The sequence below is a fragment of the Crotalus tigris genome, unplaced genomic scaffold (assembly GCF_016545835.1).
Source record: "Crotalus tigris isolate CLP2741 ecotype Arizona unplaced genomic scaffold, ASM1654583v1 scf7180000019553.37968852642:3898890, whole genome shotgun sequence".
Taxonomy (NCBI): Eukaryota; Metazoa; Chordata; class Lepidosauria; order Squamata; family Viperidae; genus Crotalus; species Crotalus tigris.
The window spans coordinates 455,001-467,333 of record NW_024097591.1 but is presented as its reverse complement, the minus strand read 5'-3'; the positions used below and the strand labels follow the sequence as shown (position 1 = coordinate 467,333).

At 46.1% G+C, this 12,333-nt stretch overlaps 1 protein-coding gene across 2 annotated transcripts in view; it reads left to right on the top strand.

Annotated features, from left to right (window-relative positions):
* MACROD1 (mono-ADP ribosylhydrolase 1) overlaps window positions 1-12,333 on the top strand; it is a 167,993-nt gene that overhangs the window by 123,831 nt on the left and 31,829 nt on the right. The window lies entirely within an intron of this gene.

The following is a 12,333-nucleotide window of genomic DNA, read 5'->3' as shown; positions in this document are numbered from 1 at the left end:
GACTTGCGGACTTCAACTCCCAGAATTCTCACGCTGGCTGAGACTGTGCAGTTTCTGTGAATGTGTTCTTCTTGCAAGATATGTGAATGTGTGTTTGTGGGAAGGTAAAAAATACCCCCATTGCTGGAGAATTTGAAGAGGAGATTGGATAGCCATTTGTTTGAAATGGGATAGGGCAGGGGTAGGCAACCTGGGCTCTTTTATGACTCATGGACTTCAACTCCCAGAATTCCTGAGCTAGCATGAGGGAAACTTTGGCTCCTTCATGACTCATGGACTTCAACTCCCAGAATTCCTCAGCCAGCCATGCTGAGGGGAAAGGGAGAAGTTTCCAAGCTGAGCCATGCTGGCTCAGGAATTCTGGGAGTTGAAGTCCACGAGTCATAAAAGAGCCCAGGTTGCCTACCCCTGGTATAGGGGGCTGGACTAGAAGACCTCCAAGGTCCCTTCCAGCTCTGTTCTTCTCTTCCCTGTAGTTCCTAGACCCCATTTAAGAATTTATGTATCGTTTCCCAAATTCAGACAGCGGTGGCTTCTTAGCGCAATCTGCATTTTAGCATTTCACGTGAACCGTGTCACTGTTTACTCTCCAGTTATTTTCCTGGGATGCGGCCTTCGGAGGCCTCTTGTTAGCACAATTCGGTTCTGCTGCTCGGGGTGAGAGAAAATTTCCCAGTGAAAATTTCTCCGGGCTGTCCCAGGAAACTAAAAAAGATGCTTGTGATAGCAGTTCATTTACATAATCGATTCAGCGAGGGCCATTAAAAAAATGAAATTGGTCAATCAGCCAGATGTTTGGCAGAATTAAAAAACAAATGTTGGCGTACAGTACAAGAAGAAAGAAAAGAAAAGACATTTATAAAGAAATGACTTCCCCTTTCATCTCAACAAGTATAAACAATTTTAGTAATTTGTCGCTTTCTCTTAAAGTACAATAGCATCGTCTTTCCCCCATATCTCATTTCTTATCTATAAACATGTGTTTAAAACCTCGTTGTTCAGTCCCGATCAACAAAAAACTCATATTTAATCCCTTTTTACGACCTTCAGCAAAGTCAACGGGGAAGCCAGATTCACTTAACAACCATGTTACTAGCTTAACAACTGCAGTGATTCATTTAACAGCTGTCGCAAGAAAGGTCATAAAATGGTTCCAACAGACAGAGTCAAACAAAGCAGAACTCCGAGGCTTGCAAATTCCTCAAATAACATGTTTATTAGTTGCAAAGTATCGGCACGATCAAGAGTGAAACCAAGTCTGGATACACATGTAACAATTCCCCGATACAAAGTTAAAAACCCCACCCATAAAGCTACGCAAGCAACAATGTTCCCCAATGGGATTATTTGCCAGGCTTTTTACACCACGCCCAGCCTGCAGTCCCAGGAGCAGACGATGACCTTGGTTCCCATGGGATAAAAGATTATGATGACTAGCAAAGCACCTGAGCGTCCCCCCTCCCTCCATTCTCTGTGGCAACCGGGAGTGAGAGGGAAAATGGCTATAGCCATGCTCATTTGCAGAGTTGACAGCTCCCTGCCTCACTTAGCAATGGAAATTTTAGGGGGTCAGTTGTGGTTGTGAGTCAAAAGGCTACCTACAGTGGGCAAGGCTCAGGCTGTTAAAATCGACAGCGGGAGAATTGTTATTTGCAGACCGGGCAGATTCTGTCAGTGTAGCTTTACACTAAAATAGTATTAGTTGATCCAGTTGTGATTCCTGTCTGGTTTCTCCCACGAGGCCGACACATTTTGGAAGACCAAAGACTCCTGGGATTTAGCTGTCACAATCCTCATCTCCTGCCTAGTATTAAAGCCTTTCTGTGCCACACGAGATACCCTCCTTCAGGTTTCGAGGCCTCGTCAAGCGACATGTCGGATTTCCTGCACCTTTTAGGTCCGGCTTTTATTTATTCATGACCTAAATTTGTTGACTTGCCGCCTCAACGAGAAGACAAAAGCATCAAGAAATATCAGAATCACAAGCGTCGCTGAATCAAAGCCAGCATACTTTGGGGCTAACCAAAAATAAAATCTTAAGTAGAACAGAAAAAGGAACGAGTGTGGCTACAGCTGAATTTTGCCTTCCTTTTAAAATATGCAATATATATATATATATAAATCTTTCAAGGGTATGGCTACTGATCAGGTACTTCCAATTTTTTTATTCGGCAATGAAATGCAGTCACTTCTGCAACGACATGCTGGCTTGTGACAGAGATGGGGAATCTTGGTCTTTTTAAGCAAGCTGGCTTGTTTTCCATTTCACCAGCTTTGTCTTTTGGTCCTTCTCCAGATTTTTCAGAGCAGTTCTTGGCTGCCAGAAAACGTGGATGTAAAAAAATGTACATTTTTAAGAGAAGAGGGCATACAAAATAACTTACGCAAGAACATGTTCGGGGGAAGATAGCAACAATGGTGCATTGAAAGATCTGCAAGAAATAATACTTGCCTGCAAGCAAAAACTGGGGGGGGGGGTCCTTGCAACAACAACAACAACAACTGTGGGGTCCTTGCTGCTCTCTGAGCTTGGTGGTTTTCTGGAAGCCATTTCATGACACAACTCAGCATAGCTGGCTGAGGAATTCTGGGAGCTGAAGTCCACAAGTCTTAAAAGTTGTCCACGTTGCAGACCCCTGCCTTAGACCACTGCAGCATCCTCAGGGTCATGTGAGCAAAAATCACGGGCTTGGCGCGTATTTACGGCGGTTGCACTGTCCTGAGGTCACCTGATTCCCCATTTGCTGCCTTCCCAACCGGCTTCCAACAAGGAAACTCAGGTTCGTTTAACGACCACATGTTTCACTTAACAACTATAGCGATTCGCTGAACAGCCGGGGCAAAAAAAAAAAGGTCATAAAATTAAGTGTGACTCATTGAACGACTGCCTTCTTGAGCAGTGGGAACTCTTCTTTCCCCCCCACGGTGGTCGTAAGTGGAGGACTACCTATGGCGACAGACTTTTCACGGCACTGTCTTTTTCGCCTCTGCTTCTGATGTTTTTCACGGCACTAAGTCTTTTTCGACCTCCCTGCTGCTGATGTCTCGTTTTCGGCAACGCAACAGCTGCTTTGTTTGCAAAAGTAAACTCAGCTGCTTTTGCAAGCCGTTTTTCTTTTTTTTAAATCGGCTGCCTAGACTACACACACACACACACACACACCTGTTTGCCCTCCCCCCCCCATTCCTTCAGAAACACAACACTCTTCCCGAAGCCAAGCTTAGGGTCGCTTAGCTTCCAGGTGTTCAGGCAACATCTGGAGGGTGCCTGGGTCCAGATGTGCTTCGACAGGAGCATTTTTCAGGAGAGCTATTTTTAGGTCCTTTGGGAGTCGTCTCAAAAGAGGCTCCCGGTCGTCAGGATTGCTGTTTCTGGTGGCATCAATCTTAACCAGGTTTTAAGTGAGTCTCCTCACATCTCAGGCGGGTGGGGAGCTGTGCAGGTCCCCTCCAAGAGGCAGACATTGATTTCCATCTCTCTGGTGGCTTCTTTCTTTGGCGTTTGTTTCTCTCCTTCCTTCCTTCCTTCCTTCCTTCCTTCCTTCCTTCCTTCCTTCCTTCCTTCCTTCCTTCCTTCCTTCCTTCCTCCCTCCCTCCCTCCCTCCTTTTTCAGTTCTTTCTTTCTTTCTTTCTCTTTCCTTCCTTCCTTTTTCTTTCTCCCTCCCTCCCTCAGTCTGTCTCTCTCTTTCTTTCTTTTCTTTTTCCTTCCTTCTTTTTCTTCCTCCCTCCTTCCCTCCCTCCCTCAGTCTCTTTCTTTCTTTCTTTCTTTCTTTCTTTCTTTCTTTCTTTCTTTCTTTCTTTCTTTCTCTTCCTTCCTTTCTTTTTCCTTCCTTCCTTCTTTTTCTTCCTCCCTCCCTCAGTCTCTCTCTCTTCTTCTTTCTCTTTCTTTTCTTTCTCCTTCCTTCTTTTTCTTCCTCCCTCCCTCAGTCTCTTTCTTCCTTCTTTCCTTCCTTCCTTCCTTCTTTTTCTTCCTCCCTCAGTCTCTCTTTTTTCCTTCTTCTTTCTCTTTCTTTTCTTTCTCCTTCCTTTTTCTCCCTCCCTCCCTCCCTCAGTCTCTTTCTTTCTTTCTTTCTTTCTTTCTTTCTTTCTTTCTTTCTTTCTTTCTTTCTTTCTTTCTTTCTTTCTTATCTGTTTGTCACCCATTTCACCCCGAGGTGACTCAGTCAAGGACTGAGGTTTCCACCAGTCAGCACAGCTGGCTAAATTCCAGCCTCTTCAACCAAAACCTTGAGAACTACATGCTTAGCGAAACCATTTCTTCCAAGTGGGCTAACCATGGGGAAAAGCAGATGGGGAAGTCTCTTTAGCCAGGTCCCGCTGTGCCAATCTCTGCCTTTTCCTCCTCAATCCTGCCTAGCTGGGGAGGGGCTGGGAAAGGGGAGGGGCGAAAGGAGGATCATTGCTAAGTCTGCAGCTTCAGGGTTTATTTGCGAGCGGGGGGGGGGGGGCACAGGTTAATGGACGGGAGAATAAATCGCCCCCCGGGTTGGGTCTTGTTTATCAACCTGCAAAAAAAGAGTCGACAAGTTCGGGGCTATAAGGAGAGAAACCGAATGGGATCACCGGGGTTCAGACATAAATAAGAGACCCATTAATGCTGGCAACGAGGTTGCTGGGAGGGGGCAGCCTTGAGGAAGGGGGGGGGGCTTTGTTTGCTGGAGCCCTTCATCTCTTTGCAATTTTCCTGCTGGCAGGCTGGATTTCCAAGCTCGCTTTGCAGATATTTTGGCTGAGCAAGGGCTGAGCTGCGCTCTTTATTACGAGGGGGGGGAGATGGGGGGGGACATTGCAGAATTGAAAACAGCCCCTTCGTTGCTGCAAGTTGTGATGTTACCCAGTTAGGTCATGAAAGGTCTGCCAGAAAACCACCCAGCTCAGAGAGCACCAAGGAACCCACAGTTCTCCTCCTCTTCCTCCTCCTTCTATTTCTCCTCCTCCTTCCCTTCACAAACCCCACTCCCTTCGAGCACTGATGATGTTGCCTAGCTGGGTCATGAAATGTCTTCCAGAAAACCACCAAGCTCAGAGAGCATCAAGGATTCTTTCTTTCTTTCTTTCTTTCTTTCTTTCTTTCTTTCTTTCTTTCTTTCTTTCTTTCTCTCTCTCTCTCTTCTTTCTTTCTTTCTTTCTTTCTCTTTCTCTTCTTCTTCTCCTCCTTCTCCTCCTCCTCCTCCTTCTCCTCTTCCTCCCCCATCCCAACTCCCTTGTAGCACTGATGATGTCACCTAGTTGGGTCATGAAATGTCTTCCAGAAAACCACCAAGCTCAGAGAGCATCAAGGATTCTTTCTTTCTTTCTTTCTTTCTTTCTTTCTTTCTTTCTTTCTTTCTTTCTTTCTTTCTCTCTCTCTCTCTTCTTTCTTTCTTTCTTTCTTTCTCTTTCTCTTCTTCTTCTCCTCCTTCTCCTCCTCCTCCTCCTTCTCCTCTTCCTCCCCCATCCCAACTCCCTTGTAGCACTGATGATGTCACCTAGTTGGGTCATGAAATGTCTGCCAGAAAACCACCAAGCTCAGAAAGTAGCAAGAACCCCACAGTTCTCCTCTTCTTCCTCCTCCTCCTCCTCATCCACTCCCTTCTAGCACTGATGATGTTGCCTAGCTAGGTCATGAAACATCCACAAGTCTTAAAGTTGTCAAGGTTGCAGACCCTTGGTCTAAGGATCGATCCTAGGTCACTTTTTCCAGCGCGAGCGTCATTTCAAACCGTCTTTAAAGAGCGCTCACAAGTCGGGGATTACCTGTAGCCTGCACACGCTTAGCTTCTGATGGCTGATATGCAGTGGCACCCTCCTAGCAATAATGCTAGACAGTGCCTATCCCTGCTTTCAGCTACGTCATTTTATCCACGGTTGACATTCAAAAAATAATCCTAATAAAAATCCAAAGTACGTGTCTTACGCCAGCCCCACCCGTACAGCCTTGCAATTTTTGTAAAGCCCTTTTTTAAAAAAAAAAAATCATTTATGGGGCCGGGTCTTTCAGGAAAAGGCATTCATCAGCCTCTCCAAATTTAATATACAAACAAAAGATCGGCCGTGTCTTTGTGCGCCCCCCCCCCATTTCTGAGATTGAACGGGGCGAATTCTCTCTTTTCCGATGTTCAAAGCCAAGATTGGCTGATAGACTTGAGATTTAGCTTGACAGCTCCTTCTTTTCTTCCTCCTCCTCCTCCTCTCTTTCCACCCTTAAGGTTCGGCTGCCACTTCGCCGGTGTCCTTGTCCAGAAGTACAATTTCAGTCCATTACTTTGGTTTTTTTTTTTATTTCTCAGCCTTTAAAAGTTGTTTTGCAATCAAATTAAAGAGAGAGGAAGAAAGAGACCAAGCCTTTTGTTTGGGGGGGGGGGCTGGAAGAGAGTGATGCCCTTCCCGCTAATGCACTCTCCTGCAACTAAGTGCCATAAATCTCGGTGTGGTGTTAAAAAGCTGGACCTCGGAACTGGTCTATTCGTTTAAAAAAAAAAAAACGCCATAAATTTCTGTCGAGCTGAGCTAATGAAGAAAACAACAACTTGTCAATCAGAGAAGCTTCCACAGGCTTCCTCTTCCTGATTTTCCCCAAAAGCTGCTTACACAAGATGTCAAAGGGTAGTTTCCTTTTTTTAAAAAGAAAAAAGAAAAAAAGCATTACATCCAAGGTAAGGTCCAAAAAAAGCTGGATTTTAACCTTGTGGTTGCAATCCATCTTCTGTGCCTGTTTCATGTTATTTATTTAGCGTACAGAGGTCATGCAATATACAAGCTTAACTTTAAATATGCCCATTTCACAGGAGAAAGGGAAGGAAAAAGGAGAGAGAGAGGAAGGAAGGAAGGAAGGAAGGAAGGAAAAAGAAAGGGAAAGAAAGAAGGAGAGAAAAGAGAAAGGAAAAGAGAAAGGGAAGGATAGGACAGGACAGGACAGGATAGGATAGGATAGGATAGGATAGGAAAGGATAGGATAGGACAAGGGTAGGCAACCTTGGCTCTTTTATGACTCGTGGACCAACTCCCAGAATTCCTGAGCCAACATGGGGGAACTATGGCACCTTCATGACTCGTGGACTTCAACTCCCAGAATTCCTGAGCCAGCGTGAGGGAAACTTTGGCCCCCTCATGACTCGTGGACTTCAACTCCCAGAATTCTTGGGCCAGCATGAGGGAAACTTTGGCCCCCTCATGACTCGTGGACTTCAACTCCCAGAATTCTTGAGCCAGCATGGCTCAGCTTGGAAACCTCTCCCTTTCCCCTCAGCATGGCTGGCTCAGGAATTCTGAGAGTTGAAGTCCACCAGTCATAAAAGAGCCAAGGTTGCCTACCCCTGGGATAGGATAGGATAGGATAAGATAGGATGACGGAAACCTATGATCACCCTGGGGGCTATTTGTGGAGGTCACAGGCATTTTGTATGGGGGGGGTTTTTTCTCAGGCGGGGGGGGGTGTCTTTTAGATAAAGGAGCATTTTATGTGTGTAGCCTCCGGAAATCTGCAGAAGTTGCCACATAAGCGCGATTGGTGCTGCCGTTGAGGAAGAGACATGATTAAAGGCTTATATGGATGTTGCAGAACAGGTAGGGAGCAGTCTATAAGGGGTGGGGGAAGCATCTGAACCCCATCGTCCCCCAGCACACTTCCTCCGGTGGTTTGGTCCCTGTCAGCCTGGTCGGGTAAACCGCACAGGACACACAGCGGGATAAACTAATCCTACTTTATTCTAAAGCTACAATAAGAGAATCTTGCACCTCTGAAAGTGCAAGTCTCCCACCGTCTCCGTGCAACTGAGGGCTTAGCTGCCTTTTATCCGACTATACCAGTGGTGGCGAACCTCTGGCACGGGTGCCAGAGGCGGCACTCAGAACCCTCTCTATGGGCACGCGCGCCATCGCCCCAGTCCTAGGCCTTCAGCTGGGTTTTATAAAACCTTTTCGCTTTAGGCCTCCGCCGCCGTGTGCCAAAAAAAAAAAAAAAAAAGGTTCAATCAGTCAATTTCAACTTCTCATGGGAAAAAAAAGTTCTTGCAAAGTTGGAATTGATTGATTGAACTTTTTAGTCCCACCCAGTCTGCCGTTACCACCGCAGCCATGCCCACCTAATGGGCCACACCCACCCACTGGGTTACTCCCACCCGGCACCCGACGATGCATAAGTGGGTTTTGGGTTCCAGTTTGGGCACTCGGTCTCTAAAAGGTTCGCCGTCACTGGACTATCCCTTTGCATCTTTTCATCCATCTCCGAAGGCCTTTCCCACATACCATTGCAATTTCTCCCTCCGTCATTTCCTCACCTTTCCAATCGTCCCTTGGTTGTTGCTATTGCTGTTGTTATTGTTGTCGATTTACTCTCGCAATGTTTACCCGTGTGGCTGCCCCCTCCCCTTCAGACTGTTTGTGCCAAGAAGGGATCAGCAGTTCAAAAAAAAAACCAAAAAAAAAACCAACCGATCGATGAAAGTGGACCTGAAGGGCTGTGCCAGCAAAAATGCTCGGTTCTGCACGCTTCCTGCATCCCGCTAACCTCTGAACGTTTTTCAAAAGAAGCAGGACAGCCACCCCTCCCCTCCTGGGTGGTTTAAACCAGGGCTCTCCAAAGCTGGCAACTTGAAGACCGGCTGGCTGAGGAATTCTGGGAGTTGAAGTCCACAAGTCTTAAACCACAGGTGCTCTTCAGAAGGCAGCTGGACTTTCCAAGTTTTTTTTTTTCTTCCTTGAAGGCATTTCGCTCCTCATCTAAGAAGCTTCTTCAGTTCTGACTGAACTGAGTCAGAACTGAAGAAGCTTCTTGGATGAGAAGCGAAACGTCTTCAAGGGGGAAAAACAACAACAACTACTAAGAAAGTCCAGTTGCCTTTTGAAAAAGCACCTTTGGGACAACCATGGCCTAGATCAGGGGTTAGGCCACCTTGGCTCTTTTATGACTGGTGGACTTCAACTCCCAGAATTCCTGAGCCAGCCACACTGAGGGGAAAGGGAGAGGTTTCCAAGCTGAGCCAGGCTGGCTCAGGAATTCTGGGAGTTGAAGTCCACGAGTCATGAAGGGGCCATAGTTCCCCCATGCTGGCTCAGGAATTCTGGGAATTGAAGTCCACAAGTCATGAGGGGGCTAAAGTTTCCCCCCATGCTGGCTCAGGGATTCTGGGAGTTGAAGTCCACAAGTCATAAAAGAGCCAAGGTTGCCTACCCTGGCCTAGATGATAGAGAATCTCCACAGTCTTATAGTTGCCAAGTCTGGAGACCCCCTGGTTTAAATGATTTTTTTTTTGAGCGAAGGGGTGGACTAGGTGATCCTTGGAGTCCCATTCCACTTCGGTGATAAACCAACCCTTTCGGGGGTGGGGTGTTTCCCAAAAGGCAAGCTGTCAGCCACAATCACGCCCCTGCCTTCACCCAAAGTGTTCCTTACAACACAGGGGAGTGTTTCCCCTTCTCTTTGAGTAGTGTTTTCCAAATCAAGTGCCTGCAGCCATCTACAAGTAGTCCTTGAATTACGACAGTTCGTTTAGTGACACACACACACACATACACGCACCCCGAAGTTACAACGGCACTGAAAAAAAAACGATTTATGATCATTTTCCACACTTAACGACCACTGTGGGATGCCCACGGTCATGTGTTCAAAATTCAGACCAGCATCTGTTTTATGACAATTAAAACATCCCAGCATCACCATTTGCAACCTTTCCCGTCAGCTTCCCACATTCAGAGTCAACGGGGGAAGCTGGATTCGCTTAGCGACCGTGTGATTCACTTAATAACTGGAGCGATTTGCTTTAGGGCAAAAACAGCACCACTCGCTTGTCCACTGCCTTGTTTAGTGATGGAAATTCTGCTCCCATTTTTCCCCCCCCGTGCAGAAATAAATCGTTCCCTCTGAAGTGTAATTCATGGGAGGGATAATCTGCAGAGCCACCCCAGGTAATAACACCTGGGGCAAATTGCAGCCATCTCAACTTACGACCGTTTCGTTTAGTGACCGTTCGAAGTTACAACGGCACTGAAAAAAGGGACTTAGGACCATTTTTCACCTTTATGGCCGTTGCAGCATCCCTGGAGTTGTGCGATTGAAACTCAGATGCTCGGCAACTGACTCGTATTTATGACGGTCGCGTGATCCGCTTTGGCAATCTTCAGACAAGCAAAGTCAAAGGGGAAGCTGGATTCACTTAACAATTGTGTTCACTAACTTAATATCTGTTTTGATTCCCTTAACAACGGTGGCAAGCGTTGGGGGCAAAACTCACTTAAGCAGGACCCCCTCTATTGGGGGTCTTATCACCCCCCATCACACACACACCCTCCGTCCGTTGCCCATCCACCACTCATCCTGCAAAGTGGTTTGTGCGCCTACAGCGCTCCCGGCTCACCCAGGAGAGATTGAAGCCCTGCCAAGCTTCAACAAAGGCCAGTGTTGCAACCCTTGCCAAAAATCTCACTTTGCACCAAACCGCTTTCTAGCCACTTGTGGGGAGAAAAAAAAAAAACTAAGCAAAGAAAATGAAGTTTTATCGGATCAATAGAAGCCTGGGCGGGGAGGGAACCTTCCTTTTCTTAAAAAATTAATATGATTATGATGATAGCTCCCCATCCTCTGAAACCTTTTTAAAAAAAAAAAAAAAAAACACGATACTGGAGCCTTTTTCTCCTACTTAGGCCAACCGGAACCTGGGTTCTAAATCAGCCGTAAAAATCAACGGCCAGGCCTGGGTGCGCTCGCCTTCTCGCTCTTGTTTATTAGGCCTGACATGTTTACTCTGCGATAAGAAACAGGCCTTTCAGCGGGAGATTTGTGTTCTATTTTTCAATTACCACCAGTCTTTCTCTGCCACTTTGGCACTAAAGGGATAATAAATGTATCGGAGGGTTTCAATTATTCATCTAAATCACGGAGGGGCCACGGCCAGGCACAAGTTGAGGGTTTCGTTCAAGAATCTCTTTTCGGTTGAGGTCTCTTCCGGCCACTCTGCCTTTTAAAAATGTAATTGCAAATAATAATAATAATAATAATGATAATAATAATAATAGTAAGGACTCGATAGGTAGACAAAATGCCAAATCCAGTCTGAACATCTGGCTGACTGTGCGATGATGAATAATAATAATAATAATACAATAATAATAATAGCAACAAAAACAACAACAATAATAACAATAAAGTTGGAAGGGGCCTTGGAGGTCATCTAGTCCAACCCCCTGCTCAGGCAGGAAATCCTATCCCATTTCAGACCAATGGCTGTCCAGTCTCTTGTTAAAAATCTCCAGTGTCGGAGCATTCATAATTTCTGGTGGCAAGCTGTTCCACTGGTTAATTGTTCTCACTGTCAGGAAGTTTCTCCTTAGTTCTAGATTGCTTCTCTCCTTGGTTAATTTCCATCCATTGCTTCTTGTCCTGCCTGTTCCCTGTTGCTTCGTTTTCCGACAATCCCACCTATTCCTCAAATTGTAACCCTCGGCCAGAAACCACGCAGCCCGGCAAGCCAACGGAAGGTCTTCTGGATAGACCAGGGGTCTTCCAACTTGGCCCTTTGATGACTTGTGGACTTCGACTCCCAGAATTCCTCAGCCAGGCACGCACATGATGGTTTATACTGCGCTGACCATGGTCCTGAGATTTCTGCCTCGTTTACACTGCTCTAGCCTGAAGTGCAAATAATATATTCAATTATTCCAATCCATTCACACTATCCTGGCAAATTATACTCTCTGCTTCCATGCTAAATCCCTGATTTACTCATTTGCATGTATTCATTCGTCCTGTTCTTTTGTTCCACTTCCTTCCCTTTCTAATTGACCGTTCTAATTCATCACGTTCCCTCAAAACATCTAATTAAAAAATGCAGAGGCATTAATAATAATAATAAAAAAAACCAGGCAGGCTGCCCTCCAAGTTGCGGGGTGGGAAGCTGTTTGCTGGTTAGAGCTGAGTTCCTCAATCGGCAACTTTTAAGAGGTCTGGACTTCAACTCCCAGAATTCCCTAGCCACAATTCCCCAAGGCATTCTGGGATTTTTGTAAGCCCAGACTTTTGTCACTGAAGTCCAGCCTACCGGTTAGAGCAGAGTTTTTCAACCTCAGCCACTTTTAAGAGATCTGGATTTCCACGCCCAGAATTCCCCAGCCAGCCCACTGTCTGGGGAATTCTGGGAGTTGTAGTCCAGACTTTTTAAAGGAACGGTTGCTGGAATTGGGGATGTCTAGTTTAACGAAGAGAAGGACGAGGGGGGACAGGATAGCAGCCTTCCAGTATCTCAGGGGCTGCCCCAAAGAAGAGGGAGTCAAGCTGTTCTCCAAAGCGCCTGAAGGCAGGACAAGAAGCAACGGATGGAAACTAATCAAGGAGAGAAGCAACCTAGAACTAAGGAG